We start from the raw sequence: 22,353 nt of genomic DNA, 5'->3' as shown, positions 1-22,353 counted from the left end.
GGGCCTATCTCGAGTGTGCGAGAAGCTGCCTGGCGCTGGGGTAGGTTTGGTACCCACGGAGAGAGACCGCAAGTAGCCCTGGCTCAGCCCTGCGCCTCCGTCCGGGGCGGGGCGGGGCCGCGAGACGGGCGCACGCGGCGCGCAAACGCGGCCCCGGGGCGGAGTTTCGCGCTCCGCGGGGCCGACTCGCCTAGACCAAGTTGAGCAACCGGCGTGGATAGAGACACCGCCCCTGGCTGGCGGGGGCGGGGGGGGGTGAGCCTTCTTCGCTCACCCGATTGGTGGACGGAAGGAGCCTATCACCGTCGGCTGCCTCCGCCGGAGCCGTTTGCTGGTTTCCATTCATTGGACCCCGAGCCTCCCTTGGATTTCCATCTTTTGTGGCGCGAAAATAATCCTTTGCTCCCTCTCATTGGTTTTGTTGTTGAGGGGTGGGATTGAGTTCTCTTAGTGTTCCCATTTTTCCTGCCCTTTAACTTCGAGCCCCCAGCCCCAACTCCCAAGAAGGAAAAAGGGAGGTAACTAAGGAAGAGTAGAAAATAGTGTGCGTGTGGAGCCCGCCCCTTGGGCTGACCGCATGGTGCACGCAGACTCCCCACCCTTCCCCCAACGTCTAGCACCCGGAGGTCCGCGGTTTGCGCCATGCTCACCAACTGGAGTCACATCGGCTCCCTGCCCCTTTACAACATCTCAGAATTTATATCTCTTTTTTAGTTAAAACAACAAAATATGTTTTCAGATACCTGAATTTTCCTGGGTTTCTAGAAAAACCGACCCTTTCTGCCCCCTCCCTTTCTAACCCCCTTTTGTGGTCCACCGGGTTGTTTTAAGCAAAACCAAACAACCCCTCCAAAAAAAGCAAACGAAAAATTCCGGGTAAAGTCAACTATGCCGAGATCACGCTTTCGTTGAAGCTGCCCTAAGACCAAAGAAGCTGAGACCGACCTTGAAGGATTAGCGATTTCTGTAACTGAAATGTTGTAATTTTACTGAGGTTTGGTAGAGACGGTGAGGAAACGTTAATAAGCGTTTGTCTTGGAAAAGGACAAAAGAAACGAATAATCCTATTTAATTTGATTAACTGAAAGAGCTAACAGCTGTAGTGCTGTATTCTAGGTAGTGGTGTCTTTGGTGCGTTTGTATTTATGTACATAAGTTGCTATTGTTCTCCTCAAAAATAAAGATCAGAACTCTGGCCATGACAGAAAAGAGGGAAGTGTGAATTTGTTTGTTATATCTAATTTCATAACAGACTCAAATTATGTCATTTTCTAAAGAAAATAAAATGTATTAATTAGAAATACAACTTAATAGTTTACAAATAATGGTTCATTTTTTAAGTCTTAACAAAATACTTGATTTGGTTTTTAAAAAACGTGAAACAATAATTGCCCAGTAAAAAAAAACTTTGAGAGAATCGGCTTAAATCTGTGAGTTCAAAGTTTTGTCTGTATTGTTAACTCTTAGCTAGTAGGGATGTTACATCATCCTCCTAAATTCTTTTGGTAAAACTATATTTGTTCTTTCGTTTTAATCTCTCAAAGCCAACTAATTGAAGTAATGTAAATGACCACCTACCTTAAAACTAAAAGGTACTTGAGCACTTCTTTAAAACAAATTTTAAAAAACTGACTAAATTAGGAAAGAAGAGCTTCTAAAATACAGACCTATTTTGTTTACATTTTGTATATATATTTTAACTACATTTTAGTAAAGTAGTTAATATATATGTATTTTTGGAAATTTTCTTGTAAAATTATTTCTCAGAAACTGAGTAACTTACAAATGGTTTATTTTGAGTTGAACAAATTAAAGCTTAAAGGTTACATTTATAGTGTAATGCTGGAGATCATAGAGTTAATTTAGATAAGCCTTAGACACCTAAAAATTTTAAAATTCAAAGATGATTATTTATAAAGTGATTTTAGGTTGGGACTTGAATAATCTGTAATCTTTCTATTTTGAAAATGATACAGTAGAAAAAGTATTAAAGAATTTTTAGAAAAAATTTTAATTTGTAAAAAAAAAAGTTCCAAAATTAATCTGGACAAGCCAAAACTTGAAAACTTGAGATATTTTCAAATGTTTTCTTAAATTCAAAGATTTCTATAACCAGTATTTTTCTTTTAATAAACTTTGTTCTGGTTGGGAGAAATTGATTTATTAAATTTTCAACTACTAAGTCAGAAATGAGAATTTTAATCTATCTGGTAAATTTTATACATGATGCTTAAAGTAGTAAACATGATTTCTTTTATTGCAATTTATCCTTTATGTTATTGCTTCACTTCAGTGAAACTTTAAAATACTCATTTATTATTACTATTCTCCAAGGAGGAAGGAGGAATGAGACTTTTAGTGGAAAGAGTCTTTGGTAATTGGTGTGTGTATATAACTATTTGCTGAGGGGCCACAGAAAACAAAGAAGATAGGCATTTGTCTGTGGGGGGAGGGGTGTGGAGAGGCTGAGAAGAGTTGGGCATTTAAATTGGTTTCTTCGTTGTAACTCATTTATCCTTCAGGTTTCCTTGCTAAAGGTGGAGGGAAGGTGGTAGAGAGTATGTATTAACTAATGGAGCAAAGTGGGACAGTAATCCAGGCATGAAATCCCACTAGAAAGAACAATAAGAACCTACACTCTTCTCAGATAATCGGAAAGCAAAGCACATGCTGAGGTTATGGCTAGTTTTCAGCGTTTTCTAACACGTGCATTTAAAAGACATATCTGAAGTTACCATTTTCTTATTAGAACCCTTTGTTTTCCTGACCAGTTCTTTTCCAGAATCACATTCCACAAAATTTAGGAGCAAAAAGTCCCTTTCATGAAACAGCTGGTTTTGTGACCTGTATATACAAATCAACTATAGACAAATCAGCTCCTAGATGATCTTAGAGATAAACTGAGAAATTCCTCATGTTGTCTATAAATAGAAAGTTAATTTTTAGACTTTAATAAGGCAGAGTAAATGCGTAAATGCCTTACTTGCAGGAATAATGGTACAGACCATTATTACCATTTCCACTTTGACTCATTAAAATTCATTCCTTCTTGAGTTCAGTTTACATTTTGGTCCTGAGCTTCTCTTAATATGATGATCCCAGTTTTAAAGATGGAAGCAACAGGCTAGGTGACGATTATCATTACTGCAAAACCTCTCAGCTGAAGTTCATAAGAATCTGAGACCATAAGACATAGCAGAAAACAAAACTAAAGATCTGAAATCTTTATCAAAATTGACACGATAAAGATTTGTCCTAAAATTTGTGCCTAACACTTCTTTGGAAATATTTACCACCTTTTTTTGTGGTAGCTTGCTTAAAAACGGAGTTGGTGGTATTTTTTAATTGCTTTTCTCAAATGACAAATTTACGATAAATTATTTTTAAAATGACAGTTGCCACTGCCTTCCCTAAGGCAAGGTTTTATTTGAACTGATGTTTAATATCAATAATTGAACCTGTTTGATAGTTTTCCCTTATTTAATTTTGGCTGGGGGCTGTCCTATGCCAGTCATTGAAGTAATTTCTCTATTTTTATGTTATGTTTCTTTGTAAACTATTCATATCTTATTTGTAATCTAAAAATGTTTTCCCTAGCACTTTCCAAGACTTGGAGAATAATTTAAAACTAACTAAATCTTACCCCCCAAAATATTAGTAAAGACTCTTTCAAGTGTGTACAATTTGATACAATCGAGTTAGAAATATATTACTATTGAATATTTTTCATTAAGCTGACATAACTATATGACCCTTTCTAATTCTAACACATTCTGATTCTAATACAGCTATTAAAAATCCAGTTCATAAAAGGACACTAACAAAGGTCTTTAAAAAAAAAAAAAAAACAAGAAAAATATCAATTCTGTTACTTCAGAAATATATATGGTCTCTTTTATGTTGATAACATTTTGTTCTGGGATAATTAAATACAGAATGATGTCACCTTGTTTTGTTTTCGTTTGTTGAAAACTGCCTAGAATTTTGCTCCTTGATTCTATTACCATACATCTATGGTAAATTTTTTGCATTATATTTCTTTACTACCAAGAATAAAATGCCATGTTTGGTTTTGTTTTAAGTGAATGGCCATCTACAAAAAGACCAATAAAAAACAAACTAAAATACCTAAAATTTTGGTGTAATGCATTATCCATGCTCCCCCCCCCCCCCGGCAATCATAGTTCTATTCAAATTTTATCTTAATTTAGAACCAATATTGTGAACTTTTACAAACAGATTAACTTGAATTTTGTTTTAAATATTAATAAACAAAAGTTTGAGTAAATATTTTCATCCAATGAAATAGATAATAGAGTTACAGATAAACATTACTCTTTCCCCTTGACAGCAACAAGTCCAGTTGAGGGCAGTTTTGTTGGGTATGGAATGCAGTCAGTGTGTGAAATTGGACATAAGAATAGATACACATATTGCTGATGAGAAGCCTTTTGTGGAGATTTGTGAAGCAAGATAGAACTTGTGTTCAAATTCTGAAGCTACAGGTTAAAACAGGCAAGGTAAGCACAATTTTATCATTATGGTTTTCTCTTCAGTATGTTTTGGAAGGTGTAGAGAGAAGAGTAACAATATAGATTGAACTGGAATTAGGATGCTATTAGTACCTCAACATTAGAATTTAATTCAATATGTTTTCATGTTTCTGTGCCTTATTTTCTATTTTTTAAAGACTATTTTATTATACACATGAAATACCCAGTAACATCATTAAAACATACATGTGATCAATTCTTAAAGTTACAGAATAATATGATGACCTGTTTTGAAAATGGTGTTAAATTTATTTACTAAATATAAAGTTATCACAAAACCCTTCTGTTGGACTGTCTACCACTTCTATTTGTGCACATGATCCATATGTTGATAAATTGTTTTAATCAAAGTAGCATTATTTGCCAAAATGTCTTTACAAAAAAAAGAGCCAAGATATGGTCTGCTGCTGTTTTGAAACATGTTTTAAAACCTCAACGTAGAGAGGAAACTCAGATTTTAAGTGAAAGCTGAGTTCTGTGATTTACTGCTTTTTTGATATTTATTGATGGACAAGGAAATGAATTAAACTGTAATGTTCCCTCAGAGTTGACCACCAGTAAAGTTTTTAGTGGCTATAAGTTAAGAATGTTGTTTCAATCAATGATAGCCCCTTCCTGTTACTATTGTTGTAAGATACTCTCTTTCTTTGATTATTAAATATCCCTAAATTATTTCATTACAAAGGAGATGGGGTAGGGTCATGTTATACTAGCATAGCCAAATGTTTTCACACTTTGAGATTTTAAACAGATGAAGAAAACCATTGCTTTTTAAATAAACAGAAGTTTATTATCATTTATTTTACAATAAGTAGTACATGTATTTTCTTATCTATACCAGTGTTCTGCTTATGTTGTAATAAGCTGAATTACTCTCACACATGGAAGTTAATGGAAAACTCTATTACAGCTAAACACAGAAGATGTATAGGCAAGAAAAAAGATCAAAATCAACATGTTTGTGAAAGTCTTTTTTTGTTTTGTTTTGTTTTTGTTTTTGTTTTTTGTGGAACTCTTGATTAAGCCAAAAATTAAACTATCTTCCCACAACCAAATCTGGTGCCCAGGTTTCTAGTTTCTATTGTTTACACAGTTAATGGTTACAACTTGAATGTATGGTTAGTATGCAGATATTACTACTTAACTTGTGAAAAATCTCTTTAATAGTTTATAGTTTCATTTAATGTAACTTTGTATGTGATCTAAAAAGCAATTACTTTGTTTTTTAAAGTTTTTTTTCATGTTTCCTTGAGGAAAATTCAAAAACACGGAAGTTAAGCTGAAGGCTGTTAAGTATTTTGTTAAAATCTTTTATCTATGGGTTAAAATATGTTTCTTTTCCTTCTTATTTTTCCATGAAAGCTTGAAATGCAACCTATTAAAATCCAACATATTAGGGGTGCCTGGCTGGTTCAGTCGGTAGAGCATGCAACTCTTTATCTCCAGGTTGTGAGTTCAAGACCCATGTTGAGTGCAGAAATTACTTAAAATTTTTTTTAAATGTTTAAAAAAATAATAAACGCCAACAGATTTAATGGCATTTATAAACTCATAAAACAGGTTTTGCTAACTTTTTAAAAAATAAACCAAGTAATTTAAGAATATCGGATAATTTGATTTTATGTATATATAACTGATTAGAGGTTGGATATTCAAACAAATTTGAAAGCAATACAGTTCAAGCAACTTGCCACACAGTGGCATTATCAAAGTGATTACACAGTATAATATGAAGTTATAGGCTCTGGATTTTGAAATCAGATATGCATATACCAGTATAAACATGCAAATAAATTATTGTTTTCAAAAATCCAGGCTAGAGTTGATGTAAAGTTAAGAGAGCCGACTCTGTAGTATAAAGGGAAGTCAAAGTGCTTACAGCACTTGTAACAGGAAAAGTCTGTATGAACCACAAGATATCTTGAATCACTTTTGTAAACACTTAGCGTTTTTCTAAAATATAATTTTGGTAGCTAATAGTTTGTCCTTGGAAGTGTAAACTGCTAACACTTTTTATTTAATGGAAAGAGAAAGAGGTTGAGGCGATGTATATTAGAGGCTAGCACTATAAGACTCCATATAGGAAACCATCTTCCCTTTTATATATATATATATATATATACATACATATTTCAAATTCTTGGATACTTTGTATAAATAAGTTTGGATGTTTTGTTTGTGTTTTTGATTAGGGAATTATACAAAGTATCTTCTCCTTTAACGTGGCTTTTAGTAGAACCTGTTTCATAATATAACAGTTCTATAATTTGCAGGCTGGAGGGATTATTAGCATTAGGAATTATTAGGTAAAATAGTTTCCCATTTTACAGTTGAGCAAATTGAGTTCAGGGAAGGTTCAATGCATGTAGACACACAGTTCAGTGACAGGGCTGAAATGTGTTTATCATGGAATGAAACCATATAATAGTTCTGAATGGGAGATAATAGCAAATACTTTTTTTTCCCTATTTTTGGTGATAAGTAAACAGACCCAGAGTGAGGTTTGCCCAGATCCAATACCGTTACTTTAAAAGCAAAACAAAGCAAAACAAACAAACAAACAAAGACCACCTACATTTATACTAACAAGAGGTTCTGTACATCATTGAAAGTTAAGGGCAAAATTCTTGAGATAGAGGAGACATTGAGGGGAAAAAATGGTTTATCTCAGTAATTTTTCTCAGAATCTCATTTAAACTATCCCAAACAGGTAAAAATCAGTTTAAACTATCCCAAACAGGTAAAAATCAGTTCAAGGTAAAAGGCTGGGTAAGCAGGAAGGTCCCATGATTTCTTTCACCCAGGATTTCTCTTATGTGCTCTCAAAAACTTGATCCAAGGCCCAGCTAGCTACATCAGGACCTCTAGGGGTTAATAACCACCTCTCATACTCTTAGCAGCAAGCTAAGAAATTCTTCCTCATGTTAAACTTCAAAAATGGGACGGTCGTATTTACTCCATATTAACAATAGTTTAACAGTGAGTTTGGTTTTTCTTTTTGCTTTAGTGAAAATTCAGGGGTGGGGGGAGCTGTGTATTACTACACACACACACACACACACACACACACACACACACACGCATGCACGCATGCATGCACATGCACATTCACATCTCCCCATGGCGTAATTCAAGCTCTTCCCTCCTCTGCTATGTATTGGATCGTTGAAGAACAGTTGGCAGAAGCAGAAGCGCAGCGAGCAACTCAAGCTCTTATTTGCTCACACCGCTACAGAGTGTGGTCACTGGCCATAAGTGCTCCTGGCTTCCCACTCCCAACAAGATACATGAACCTAACAGCTCAACATCCTGGGCTGTGCCTTTGAAGAGGAGCAGCCCTGGGACGCCTGGGTGGCTCAGTCGGTTAAGTGCCTGAGTTCTGCTCAGGTCATGATGCTGTGGTCTGTGGGTTCAAGCCACACATTGTGCTCTGTGCTGACATTCTCTGTCTCCCTCTCTCTCTCTGTCCCTCCCCCTTGCTAGCTCTTTCTGAAAGATAAACAAAGATTTTTTTAAAAAAGCTATCCTTACAGTGAAACCTGTAAGTCTGCTGATCTTCATAAACTGGATACATAGTAGTGTCACCTGTTTTCTATGTATGCAGCTGAGCCTCCTGTGACCCTGGGTCAGTTTTGTTTTGTTTTTTTTTAACTTCCTTGGCTTTTGTTTCCACAGCTGTAAAGACAGTTTAAAACTATTTACACCATTCATCATCCTTTACCTTTTTCACAACAGAGCACTGAGTAGGCTTTCTACAAATATTTGTGGAATTTAGTTTTCAGAAAAAAGAATAAGACCAGGAATATCAATGAAATTATTGGACCACTTCAGAAAGTTCTATAAAATCCAAGAGGGGAAGAGATTATTGCTTGAAACTGGAAAATAATGCAGAGAAGGATATGTTGTATACATATAACCAGTTTCAACGAAAAGAAAGCTTAATCAAATACCTCAGATCAGGGGCACCTGGGTGGCTCAGTCGGTTAAGCGTCTGACTCTTGATTTCAGCTCAGATCATGATTTCATGGTTCATGTCCTCACTGACAGCACAGAACCTGTTTGTGATTCTCTCCTTCCTTCTCTTTGCCCCTCAAGCATGCACATATGCTGTCTCTCAAATAAACATTTTTTTAAAAATTTTTACTGAAGTCTTTTTTAAAAAGATTTTATTTTTAAGCACTCTTCACACTCCAAATGGGGATTGAACTCACAACCACAAGATCAGAAGTCACATGCAATACTGACTTTGCCAACCAGACACCTCCACAATCTTTTTTAATCAATGGTTTCCTTTGTTAGAATCAGATCCTCATGCTTCATATGAACTTAGATAAGAAATTATTACCATTTTACAGAATTTATGAGCTAGAGAATAAAAAAAACAAAAATGTCAAAAATTTAAAAATTGATGAGTCAAAGATCAAATTAGTAGATGATCAACCAATGTGAATGTTTACTAATAATTACAGTTGGCCTTTAAATTAGTTTTCTAACTGCTTCCCTTAGATTTCTGAAGATATATCAATTTAGATATTTTAATTGTATAGAAATAAATTATAGATAATTAGAACAACAACTGGAGCCTCTTCATGTGACTCTTGATCTTGGGGCTATGAATTCGAGCCCTGTGTTAGCATAGAGATTACAGAAAATATAAAAACTTAAAAAAAATAACTGGAGCCTCTTGAGACCAATTGGAAGATATTGTAGATCAAATTAAAGTGAAACGAAATATCATTACACTTAAATCATATATATTGAATTTAAAGAATTTCAAGTGCTCAGTTTAAATATCTATGTTTACTTGTATTCTTGGTGGTTTCTTGAAAAATTCTGTAAGAATAACTTAGGAAAAAGACATAAAATTTTCATTTGTGCTGTAGTGACTATCTCTGGCTTGGGCTTTTCCCTTCTAGAGTTGAAACATCCATCTGTACAACTTGCAAAAGGAACTTTTCCATAGAATTAAAGAACTTCAGCATGGCTGCTCCTTGCAAAATAGCTTTAGCAGTGGTGCATTTGAAAACCTAGCAAAAATAATGGCAATAGCAGGGCTCGAAGGAAAAAATCCTGCCGATGAATCTTCATTTTAAATATTTAATATAAGCACATTTATAGGACTCAAGCTTTAATATCTGTTATGTGAGTATCCCTGTACATTTTATCTGTTTAATTCATTCTCATAAAATGAAGGAGAAGCTTGATAGATCAAAATGAGTGACTTAGAAGACATTTCTTAGTTCTCACTTGCTTAAAATAATAAAATTTAATGCCCCCAAAAAAGCCATTCATTGGAATTTATCAAAAGAGATTTGGGTGGTGCTTTCACCTAGGACATGTCCATTTTATTCAGAGACTAAAATTTTCAGAGTCTAGGCAAATTGAAAGGATATTTCGTTAATACAAATTTTTAAATATGAAAGTAAATGAAGACTTTCAGTGATAACTTAGCAGAAAAGATTGTTTAGCTTATTTAGTTTATAGCTCCTAGTGCTTATCAAAATAAAAGACTTTAAAAAAATAAAAGTATTTTAATCTGGTTCTGCTACTTTGGAGTTATTAATAATGCAATATAAGAGATTTTTATTTGATACAACTTTTATTCCATTGCAAAAATTTATTTTATTATTATTTTTTTAAATACTTATTTTTGAGACAGAGAGAGACAGAGCTTGAGGCGGGGAGGGGCAGAGAAAGAGGGAGACACAGAAGTGGAAGCAGACTCAGGCTCTGAGCTGTCAGCACAGAGCCTGATGCGGGGCTCGAACCCACGAACCATGAGATCATGACCTGAGCCAAAGTCAGATAGATGCTTAGCCGACTGAGCCACCCAGGTGCCCCTCCACTGCAAAATTTTAAATATGTTTTTAATAAGAGAAGTCATTTTGGTTAAAATCAGGAACTAATAATTCTTTGAAAACAAGGAAGACAATCAAATTTGGGGTTATTTTTTCTTTTAATTCCTAAGCTGTTATTTTTTTTCAGGTTGAAAATATTTCATGTCCATGACATATTCAAAAGTAGACATATTGTGCACTTTATATTTTAAACTTACCTCCTTTTTTCTGTTCTTCTTGTTTTATTATATAATGAACTTAAAAATAATTATATATCAATTGTTTATTGCTTAGACTCATAAAGGTTTGGCCTCAACTGAAACATTATTTTCAATAAAGGTTTCTCTGATCCTCGAAACTAGAAACAATCTCTCTCTCCTCTAATATCAGAACTTTAAAGTATGAATTTGGGGGAGCCTGGCTGGCTCATTTGGTGGAGTGGGTGACTCTTGATTTTGGGGATGTGAGTTTAAGCCCCACATTGGGCATAGAGATTACTTACAAATAAAACATTTAAAAAAATAATAAAAGACATGTGGTAACCCAGTTTCAAAGAAAAAACAAGCTACTGTGGGATTGAGATTATAAACTAATTCTGAACCAAAATATGCTGGAGCTCTGGAGTTTTCAGTTTTATAAGGGTGATGAAAAATCTTTGACTATAATTCATTATCAGTACAGTCATGTCAGATAAAGTATGAAGTTTATTCATATATAAACTACTAAAAAATTAAGACTAGAGAGAATTTAATTCAAAGGAAACTTTTTTGAGGCTTAGTATGAATGATTTTTGTCACATTTGGCAAAATATACTGAGTAAACATGAAGCTTTTATGATGTAGTCCTGATGATATAGTCCTATATGAAAGAGGAAATGGCGAAATGTCCAGAAAAAGAGCCAATCTGATCTAAACTCCTTAAACAATAATTCCTGGGTTAAAAAAGTAAAGTTGCTGAAAACTTCATGTAAATTATCAAATGGGGTTCTGGGAAGTTACAGTAAACTCATTTTACTTTCCACTTTAAAATAGCTATGATTTTCAGATAGTGAAATATGTGCTTTGACTTTTATGGAATCCTTAATTTTTACATTAAATGTTTTTTAATTCATTTATTTTTAAGAGAGAGAAAGAGAGTGAGAAAGACAGAGAGAGAGAGAGAGAGGCAGAGCATGATTGGGGCAGGGGCAGAGAAAGAGACACAGAATCCCGAGCAAGCTGCTCAGAGCCTGACACGGGGCTCAAACACACGAACCGTGAGATCATGACCTGAGCCAAAGTCAGATATTTAACTAGCTGAACCGCCCAGCTGCCCCATTTTACTTTTTTTTTAATGTAATCTCTACACCCTAAGTGGGGCTTGAACTCACGACCCCAAGATCAAGTGTTGTTGCATGCCTTATCGACTGAGCCAGCCAGGCACCCCAATTTTTACATTTTTTATTTTTTGATGGGCAATGTCAAATAGCATCATCCAAAATGTAGTAGTATAATGTCATAAGGCTTCATGTTTGGTTAGCTAAAAAAAAAAAAATGACATGTGTAATTACTACATTCTGAAAATGATGTGTATGGCAGATTCATTTTTCTGTAAAGACTTTTATGTGTTGGATATACTTTGAACTGGATTTGTTTAACTCTGCAATTCTCTGTTTAATAGTGTCATCAAAAGACATTTGAGAGGCTCCTGGGTGGCTCAGTCAGGTTAAGCCTCTGACTCTTGATTTTGGGTCTCAGGGTTGATGAGTTTGAGCCCCGTGTTGGATTGGGATTCTCTCTCTCTTCTCTCTCTGCTCCTCCCCCACTGACATGGGCTCTCTCTCTCTCTCAAAATAAACAAACTAAAGAAAACAACAACGTTCGGTGCAGTAGTGTTTACTTACTTTTTCAACGAATATTTGGTATAGGGCACTGTGGAGAATAGAGACTGATGCATACAGTGTGTTCCTTGACCACTATTCCTTAAGAGGCAGCATATAGATGTCATTCATGCAATCCTTAAAAACGTCAGTGATGTGCCCAAAATGCCCTTAATTTTCCTTAATGGCCCATTTTAAAGCTTTTATTTAGGAATTTCTATAAACCCTTCTTGAACATATCTGAAATGAAAATATCAAAGTGACTTCATTAAAAATAAAAGTGCCTTGGGGCGCCTGGGTGGCTCAGTCAGGTGAGCATCCAACTTTCAACTCAGGTCATGATCTCACAGGTCATGAGTTAAAGCTCCGCATCGGGCGCTCTGCTGTTAGCAAAAGATCCTCTGTCCCCCTCTCTCTCTGCCCGTGCTCCACTTGCATTCTTTCTCTTAAAAAAAAAAAGTGTCTTCATAAAACACTTCTTTATTTTTATTATTTTTAAGTAAGCTCCACGTTCAACATGGGGCTTGAACTCATGGCCTCTAGGTTGCATGCTCTATGGGCTGAGCCAGCCAGGCACCCCATAAAAAATTTCTATCAAATAAAATATATTTTTTAGTGTTATTTATTTTTTGAGAGAAAGAGTGTGAACAGGGGAGGGGCAGAGAGAGAGGGAAACACGGAATCTGAAGCAGGCTCCAGGCTCTGAGCTGTCAGCACAGACACCAACTGTGAGATCATGACCTGAGCTGAAGTCAGGTGCTTAACTGACTGAGCCACCCAGGCACCCCTCAAATAAAATATTTCTTAATTTTTTGTTACCTAGCGGTTTCTTGGTTTTTCTTGTTATAACAGAAATTGACAGTGAGGAGCCACCAGAAGCTCACTCTATTTTCTCTAAAGAACTCCCCCTGGGGTGCGTGGGTGGCTGAGTTGGTTAAGTGTCTGACTCTTGGTTTCAGCTCAGGTCATGGTTTCATGGGTTCGAGCCCCGCATTGGGCTCTGTGCTGGCAGGATGGAACCTTCTTGGGATTCTCTCTCTCTTTTTCTGTATCCCTCCCCCATTCAAGCTCTCTCTGTCTCTCTCAAAATAAATTTAAAAATTAAAAAAAAAAAAATGCCCCCTGCTTCCCAACATCTCTCAACACAGAAAGCATGCTTTCTAATTTTAAATATGTAAGCAATGGATCATGGGAATCCACTCCTGAAGCCCAAAGCACAGTGTATACAGTGTATGTTAGCTAGCTTGACAGTAACTTATATTTAAAAAATAAATAAATAATAAATTTAAAACTAAATTAATAAATACCAGGACTTAATGAACAAGTTCACACTTGTCCCTCCAGTTTCTTTCAGCAATTTTTTGATATATCCTCTTATTTTGACTTTCTAGATGTAATATCCTGGTTCTCCCAGTCTCATCTCTTAAGTTATTCATTGATGGATGCCTTTGATCATGTGTTGCCTTCTCCCAGACTTCTGTCTTCCTTTCATTGTTTCTGGAGCAATATTCAACATTCAGGCATGGATTCACTATAATTTTGTGAAAGTAAAAGTTGTTTTCTAAAGATTTCTTCAGTAATTTGTATCACCCAGTGTGGGTAAATTTCAGGCTTCTTGGGCTCCATTTCAGGCTGCTATTTAAATGCAACGATACATTGCATCAGTTTCTTTCCAGAGTAATGATTACTGGCTTAGCCAGAGCCCCTCATTCCTCCTCTTCTCCCTTATCTAGGCTGAAGCTTATTTTGCACTTTTTATGTTCTTGAGCAAATGGATGCAGAAAAAAATAGGTAATTGTTGACCAGTGTGTTAAAGCAGTAAGTAGACATTATTATATCAGCACAGTCATATTCCCAGATGTAGGATACTCTTACCTAATGATTAATTACTCTTACTAATGATTAAACAAATTGGACTCACCTAAATGATGTCACATACAGGTTTAGCCTTACACATTTCATCTAGCCATTCCCTAATTTGAAAATGAGTGGGCTGGACTAAGTGATCTTTAAAGCCCTCACCAACTGTAAAATTTTACTGATTCTCCTAAAACAGGAAACTGCTACCCAAGGATGACTTTCCTTACTGCTTGGTTTTGCCATTTAGTATTTAAATATTGTTTGGAGAAACATATGTCACAACTAACATAGAGATATAGATCATAATTAGGTTATTCTGCTGGGAAGAAATGCAGAATATTTTGAGGATAATATATTTGCATCTAAAATTATAATTGTGGAAGGACTCATTTTTTTTTTCAAAAACCTCACATATAAAGGGTGAGAGGAGGGGTGAGTGGACTTTTGTCCTCAGGCACCAATCTTTAGAAATTCTAGCATCAGGGGCGCCTTGGCGGCTCAGTTGGTTGAGCATCCAACTCTTAATTCAACTCAGGTCATGATCCCAGAGTTTCGGCATCAAGCCACCCCTCCTCTTTCTCTCTCTCTCTCCCCCTCTCCCCACCTCAAGTTCTCTCTCTCTCTAAAAATAAAAATGATAAGAAAAGAAAAAAGAAAAGAAAAGAAATCCTATGGGTGCCTCAGTTAGTTGTGTCTGACTCTTGATTTCAGCTGAGGTCTTGATCAGCTCAGGTCATGAATTCAAGCCCTGCAATTGGGCTCTACGCTGAATGTCAAGCCTACTTTATTATTTTTTTTCTAATGTTTTATTCATTTCTGAGAGAGAGAGAGAGCGAACAGGGGAGGGTCAGAGAGAGAGGGAGACACAGAATCCGAAGCAGGCTCCAGGCTCCAAGCCAGCCGCCAGCACAGAGCCTGATGTGGGTCTCAAACCCACGGGCCATGAGATCATGACCTGAGCTGAAGTCGGATGCTTAATTGACTGAGCCACCCAGGCACCCCAATGTGAAGCCTACTTAAAAACAAAAAAATCACATGGGGCGCCTGGGTGGCTTAGTCGGTTAAGCGTCCGACTTTCGCTTAGGTCATGATCTCGCGGTTCGTGGGTTCAGGCCCCGCGTCGGACTCTGTGCTGACTGCCAGCTCAGAGCCTGGAGCCTGTTTCAGTCTGTGACTCCCTCTCTCTCTGACCCTCCCCTGCTCACGCTGTCTCTCTCTCTCTCTCTCCTAGAAATAAATAAAACATTAAAAAAAAAAATCACATGGGGCACCTGGATGGCTCAGTCAATTAAGCATCCAACTTTGGCTCAGGTCATGATCTCATGGCCCGTGGGTTTGAGCACCATGTCAGGCTCTGTGCTGACAGCTCAGAGCCGGGAGCCTGCTTCAGAGTCTGTGTTTCCTTCGGTCTCTGTCCCTCCCCCTACTGGTGCTCTGTTTCTCTCTTTCTCTCAAAAATAAACAAACAATAAAAAATTTTTTAATTCACCATTTTGATCATATTAAAATGTACATGTTAGGTGTGCCTGGTGGGCTTAGTTGGTAGAGCATGTGACTCTTGATCTCAGAGTTGTGAGTTTGAGCCCCACGGTGGGTGTAGAGATTACTTAAAATCTTTAAGAAAAATAAATGTACATATTAAAATGTACAATTCAGTGGCATTTAGTACATCCAATATGTCTTGTGACTATCACCACTATTTAGTTCCAGAACATTCCATCATCAAGACGAAACCCTATCTAAGCATCAGTTTTAAGGAGAGAGGGAGCAAATGTATTTCATGGACCCTTGAATATCATTTCTTCTTCTGATTCTACTACCTATAAAATGAAACATTAATTCTACTCAAAGTTTTAAAAAAAATCAAAACTAGTGAAACTAGATCTTGAGAATACCTAGAGTGTTCAGTAATGAGACACAGTGCTATCTAAGGTCAACTAATGTATTCCTGTCTAGTATGTTATAGCTTTATCTTATGGGTAATCTTTCAAAATCTTTTTAACTTCAAAGTCTTTTTAACTTTTCTGTTTATGCACTAAACAATATGATACTAGTTTCATTTTTCTTACAATATGATTCCATAATTTGTTTTCCAAAGGATTATCTGCTTAAAAGTATTCTAAGCCTACTTGCACTGTAGTTAGCTAAGTGATATTCCATGTGCTAACAAGCCCAGGAGTAATAATTCATAAGACATACATTACAGAAATGTTCTTATTTTGAGGCAACTGGGTGGCCCAGTCAGTTAAGCGCCCAACTTCGCTCAGGTCATGATCTCACACTTTGTGGGTTTGAGGCCCGCGTTGGGCTCTATGCTGACAACTAGGAACCTGGAGCCTGTTTAGGATTCTGTGTCTCCTTCTTTCTCGCTGCCCCTCCCTCGCTCATGCTCTCTCTCTCTCTTTCTCAAAAATAAACAATCATTAAAAAACAAAATGAAAAAGAGAAATGTTCTTATTTTTATTTCATTTTTTTCAAATGTTTATTTTTGAGATAGAGAGACAGAGAGCACGAGCGGGGGAAGGTCCAGAGAGAAAGAAGGCCACACAGAATCTGAAGCAGGCTCCGGGTTCTGAGCTGTCAGCACAGAGCCCAACTCGGGGCTTGAACTCACAAACCATGAGATCATGGCCTGAGCCGAAATTGGATGCTTAACCAACTGAGCCACCCAGGTTCCCCTAGAAATGTTCTGTTCTTTTTTTTTCCTTTTAAGTAGGCTGCATGCCCAGCATGAGTCTTGAACTCACAACTTGGGATTCAAGAGTCACATGCTCTACCATCTAAGCTGCCCCATTGTAGAAGTGTTTTTGGAGGAATTGGGCCACTCATTCCTTTCTTTAAAAGAAAAAAGAATTTATTTTATTATTTTATTTATTTACTTATTTTACAATGCAGAGACCTGGCAGTCACCACATTGGCAAAGTAATCCAGTCTAGCATCCCCAATAGTGGAACAACACATGTGTCTCCATGAGATTTTGGTGCCTAAACTCAGGATCATTCTTATCTTAAAGGTAAGATTTTTTTCCAGTGTTTTGTTAATTATTATTGAATATGCTTTCACCACAGTGCTCTCCTTTTTCAAATGATACTTTTGAAATATTTTAACATTTAAGTTTTTCTTCTTTCTTTTTTTAAAGTAAATTCTGCCCCTAACATGGGGCTTAAACTCATAACCCCAAGATCAAGGGTTGCATGCTCTACTGACTGAGTGAGCAAGCCAGATGCCCCCATTTTAGGTTTGGGTTTTTTTTTTAATGTTTATTTGTGAGAGAGAGACAGAGTGCGAGTGGGGAAGGAGTGGAGAGAGAGGGAGACACAGTCAGAAGCAGGCTCCAGGCTCTGAGCTGTCAGCACAGAGTCTGATGCATGGCTCAAACCCATGAACCGTGAGATCTGGACGTGAGCTGAAGTCTGGCACTTAACCGACTGAGCCACCTAGGTGCCAAATTTAGTTTTTGTTTAAATAAATTTATACTTACATAAGATCTGAAAGAATAATTTACCAAAAGGAATCAATGTCTTTTCCTGGGTTCATTTTTAAATAAATTTATCTATTTCTTCTAGAAATTGGTCTGTTTAAGCTTTCTGTTTCTATGAAGGGAGGGAAATACTAATAACAGGAAACATTTTTTTTAATGTTTATTTATTTTGAGAGAGAAAGAGAGAGAGAGAGAGAGAGAGCAGGTGTGTGAGTGGGGAAGGGCAGAGTGAGAGGGAGAGAGAATCCCGAAATCCCAAACAGGCTTTGCACCATCAGCTGAACGTAGGGCTCCATCACATGAACTGTGACATCATGATCTGAGAAAAATCAAAATCAAGAGTCAGACACTTAACTGACTAAGCCACCCAGGTGCCTGAGGAAACATATTTTAATATAAGAAAGCATCAGCTGACACTTCCAGTTCAAATCCTACCAACAGAGATTTTCCTCACCTTCCCTTATTCCATTTTTCTATCTTTCTTTTCTCACAATGAAAAATATGGGTTCCCAACATCCATTATTTCCATTCACGATTTTTTTAAATGGTTATTTATTTTTGAGAGCGAGAGAGACAGAGTGCAAACAGGGGAGGGCCGGAGAGAGAGGGAATCACAGACTGAAACAGGCTCCAGGCTCTGAGCTGGCAGTCAGCACAGAGCCCGACACGGGGCTCGAACCCACGAACCACGAGATCATGACCTAAGCAAAAGTCGGACGCTTAACCGACTAAGCCACCCAGGCGCCCCTGTTTAAATTATTTTAAATAGACAACAAACATTGATTTTTATTTATCTATTTATCTGTTTATATTTATTATTATTTTTTTTAATGTTTTATTTATTTTTGAGAGAGAGACAGCATGAGCAGGGGAGGGTCAGAGAGGGAGAGAGTACCCCAAGCAGGCTTCATACTTGCAGGGCTTGAACTCATGAACTGTGAGATGATGACCTGAGCTGAAAACAAGAGTCAGACGCTTAAAAGACTGAGCCACCCAGGTGCCCCTTTAAAAAAAATGTTTAGGGGCACCTGGGTGACTCAGTCGGTTAAGCGTCCGACTTCGGCTCAGGTCATGATCTCACAGTTCGTGGGTTGGAGGCCGTCATCGGGCTCTGTGCTGACAGCTCAGAGCCTGGATCCTGCTTCAGATTCTGTATCTCCCTCTCTCTCTGCCCCTCCCCTGCTCACGCTGTCTCTCTCTCTCTCTCTCTCAGAAATAAATGAAAACATTAAAAAACTTAAAAAAAATGTTTAGTGTTTATTTATGTATCTGGTTTTTGTTTTTGTTTTTAACTAGGTCCCATACCCAGCATGGGGCTTGAATTCTCAACCCTGAGATTAAGAGTCACAGGCTCCATAGACTGAGCCACTCAGGTGCCTTAGATTATATCATTTTTTAAGTGTTTTTCTTTTGCAAGTTTTTTTTTAATGTTTATATTTGAGAGAAAGACAGAATATAAATGGGGAAGGGACAGAGAGAGAGGGAGACACAGAATCTGAAGCAAGTTCCAGGCTCTGAGCTGGCAGCACAGAGCCCAATGCAAGGCTCGAACTCATACAGGAGATCACGACCTGAGCTGAAGTTGGATGCTTAACCACCTGAGTCACTCAAGCGCTCCTGCAATTTTTTTAAAAGAAAATAATAATCAGTCTATTTTCTTTTTGTTTAAATGTATTTATTTTGAAAGAAAGAAAGTGCTCATGCAAGTGGGGGAGGGGTGGAGAGAGATGGGGGAGAGAGAATCCCAAGCAGGCTGTGTGCTGTGAGCATGGAGTTTGACATGGTGCTCAAACTCACTAATGGTGAGATCACGAGTAGAGCCAAAATCAAGAGTCAGACACTTAACTGACTGAGCCTCCCAGGTGCCCCTCTTTTGCAAGTTTTAATATCATTATTCCACTGAATGGATTGCCATGATATGATTTTACTAGTCTCCTGTTGATGGACTTCTAAGTTGCATCAATAAGGAATGCTATACATATTTTATACATATAAACATTTTTATACGTATTTGTGAATATTCATGTATACATGCCCACATGCATGTATATCTAAAGTATATTCCTGAAAGTGGTTATTTAAATTTAAGACCAAATAAAAGTAAATAAATAAATTTAAGACCAACCTTTTCATACTAGTTTGGCTACTATTAAGTAAAAAAATAAATGTTTTGGTATATTCTAAGATGCATTAATAATCTAAAATGTCAATTAGGTTTTTAAATGTATTATTAGTATTCTGTTGCTCAAGAGATGACTGATGATTCTAAATCTAAATGCCCAATTCAGATTTGGATTACTATATAATATCAATGTAACTTCAACTCAAATTTAGGCCTATTTCTATGAACATTGATTTTAAGACTTAGTAAAGTTTGGATAATCTGTTGGAGTGGTCTGGTTAATTGAATTTTGTCAATTGACATTTGGTTAGAAAGTCCTTTTTTTTTTTCAAAGTTTATTTATTTATTTATTTTTGAAATAGAGAGAGAGGATGAGAGGGAGGTGCAGAGAGACCAAGAAAGAGAGAATTCTAAGCAGGCTCTGCACTGCCAGCATGGAACCCAATGCGGGGCTTGAACTCACAAACTGCAAGACCATGACCTTAGCCGAAATCAAGAGTCCAACGCTTAACTGACTGAGCCACCCAGGCCCCCTGAAATAGTACTTTCTTTTCTTTTTTTTCTTCTTTATGAGACTGACGCGCTGCCCGCTGCGCTAAGAAGGCACCTATTTTTTAGAGAGAAAGAGTGTGAGCAGGGGAGGGGCAGAGAGAGATTCCTAAGCAGGCTCTTAACTGACTGAGCCGCCCAGGTGCAGCACCCCTTTATTTCAACTCTTGAAGTGAGTTTTTAAAATGTGTTAGCTTCCAACTTTTAATCCAATAAACAACTTTTAACAATCTTCACACACCTTAAAATTAAGTCTAATTGTAATTTACTGTGGAAATTATAGGACCTTTACTAAATCTCTATAGACTAAGAGGCCAAAGAATGAAAATTATTTTACTAAATAAAATTTTGGTTGTCACTTCTATCACTTTGTTTTGTTATGACACATCCGTTACCTAAAAGTAACCCTTAATTTACCAAGGACTTAATTTACTTAACTTTTATTTAAGATTAAATTTAACATTCTATTCACACCATCTCAATCTGGAAAGTTGATTCACAGAATTAATAGGATAAGCACTAAAGAAGTTCTAAGCATCACTGATGATATGAAAAAGTTTCTGTACAGCTCTCTGTAACTGTCAAAGTAGATTATAAAATTAATGTAACCCCAACTGTATGCATTTAATAAAAAATCATATTGTACACTTAAATATGGTGAACTGATTTTGTGTAAACTATACTTCAATAAAACTCATTTTATGAAATACTAGAATAATGATTAATAATAGTATGAATCCCTTTGAGTGAAAAACATTAAACCATTTAAAAATATATATTTTAAAATTTTTATTAACATTTATTCATTTTTGAGAAAGCGAGACCTAGGTGCCCCTCAAAAATATTTTTTTTAAATTTTTTTTAATGTTTTATTTATTTCTAGGAGAGAGAGAGAGACAGCGTGAGCAGGGGAGGGTCAGAGAGAGAGGGAGTCACAGACTGTGAAACAGGCTCCAGGCTCTGAGCTGGCAGTCAGTACAGAGCCTGGCGCCGGGCTTGAACCCACGAACCGTGAGATCGTGACCTAAGCGAAAGTCGGACGCTTAACCGACTGAGCCACCCAGGCGCCCCTCAAAAATATTTTTAAATGGGAGCATCTTGGTGGCTCAGTTGGTTAAGCGTTCGACTTCGGCTCAGGTCATGATTTCATGGTTGGTGGGTTCGAGCCCCGTGTCTCTGTGCTGACAGCTCGCTCAGAGCCTGGAGACGGTCTTTGGATTCTGTGACTCCCTCTCTCTCTGACCCTCCCCTCTCACGCTGTCTCTATCTCTCTCTCAAAAATAAATTTAAAAGACATTTAAAAAATAAAAAAGAATATCTGTGTTTTAAAAAAATATGTTTGAAACGAAACAGTAAGACAAATCATGGCTTGCATTCATGTCTTTTCAGTCTCCTTTAATCTGGAATCTTCCTCAATTTTTCTCTTCCATGACATTGGGATTTTTGAAGCATACAGATCAGTTACTTTATAGAATGTCTCTTGACTGGGGGTTATCTGGTTTTCCTTATGATTGGAGTCGTTATATAGTTTTATGGAATGGAACAAGTGATATTGTCCTTAGTGCATCCCATCAGGAAGCATATGATGTCCGTAGTCCCACTACTGGTGATGTTAATTTTGTTCACTTAGGTAAGGGGCGTCTGCCAGGTTTCCCTGGTGTAAAACTATACAGACTTTCCCCCTTTGTAATTAGCAAGTAGCTTGCAGGGAGAGATTTTCAGACTATGTGTTTCTCATTTTCCTTAAAACTTATACCTTTGGGCTCCAGGGTGTGGTTTAGTCAGTTAAGCCTCTGACTTCAGCTCAGGTCATGATTTCACGGTTTGTGAGTTTGAATCTCACACCCGGTGAGCTCGAGCCCTGCTTTAGGTTACTTCAGACCCTGCTTCTCTCTCTCACTCTCTCCTCTCTTTCTCTCTCTCTCTGCCCCTCGCTCACTTGTACATTCTCTCTCAAAAGAAAAAAACCTTATACCTACTAGTTTTACAAACCATTGAAGAGTTTTGCTTGTCTTATTCCTATTGTGGTTGTCAAATGGTTAATTCATAGCTTTATTTTTTATATTTATATATTTAATCCACCTGTAATTTAT

General features: G+C 37.0%; 1 long non-coding RNA gene across 1 annotated transcript; it reads left to right on the top strand.

Moving 5' to 3' along the window:
- Nucleotides 1–680: 680 nt before the first annotated feature.
- On the top strand, nucleotides 681–17,115 carry LOC120224790. Its single transcript, XR_005526661.1, has 4 exons — nucleotides 681–1,008; nucleotides 4,352–4,520; nucleotides 5,785–5,841; nucleotides 17,004–17,115. It is a non-coding gene; the product is annotated as an uncharacterized LOC120224790 (long non-coding RNA).
- The last annotated feature ends 5,238 nt before the right edge of the window (nucleotides 17,116–22,353 follow it).

This window comes from Hyaena hyaena, unplaced genomic scaffold, assembly GCF_003009895.1.
Source record: "Hyaena hyaena isolate Hyena2069 unplaced genomic scaffold, ASM300989v1 scaffold_1276, whole genome shotgun sequence".
Lineage (NCBI taxonomy): Eukaryota > Metazoa > Chordata > Mammalia > Carnivora > Hyaenidae > Hyaena > Hyaena hyaena.
Note: the sequence above shows the minus strand (reverse complement) of the source record. Positions and strands in the feature narration are given on the sequence as shown.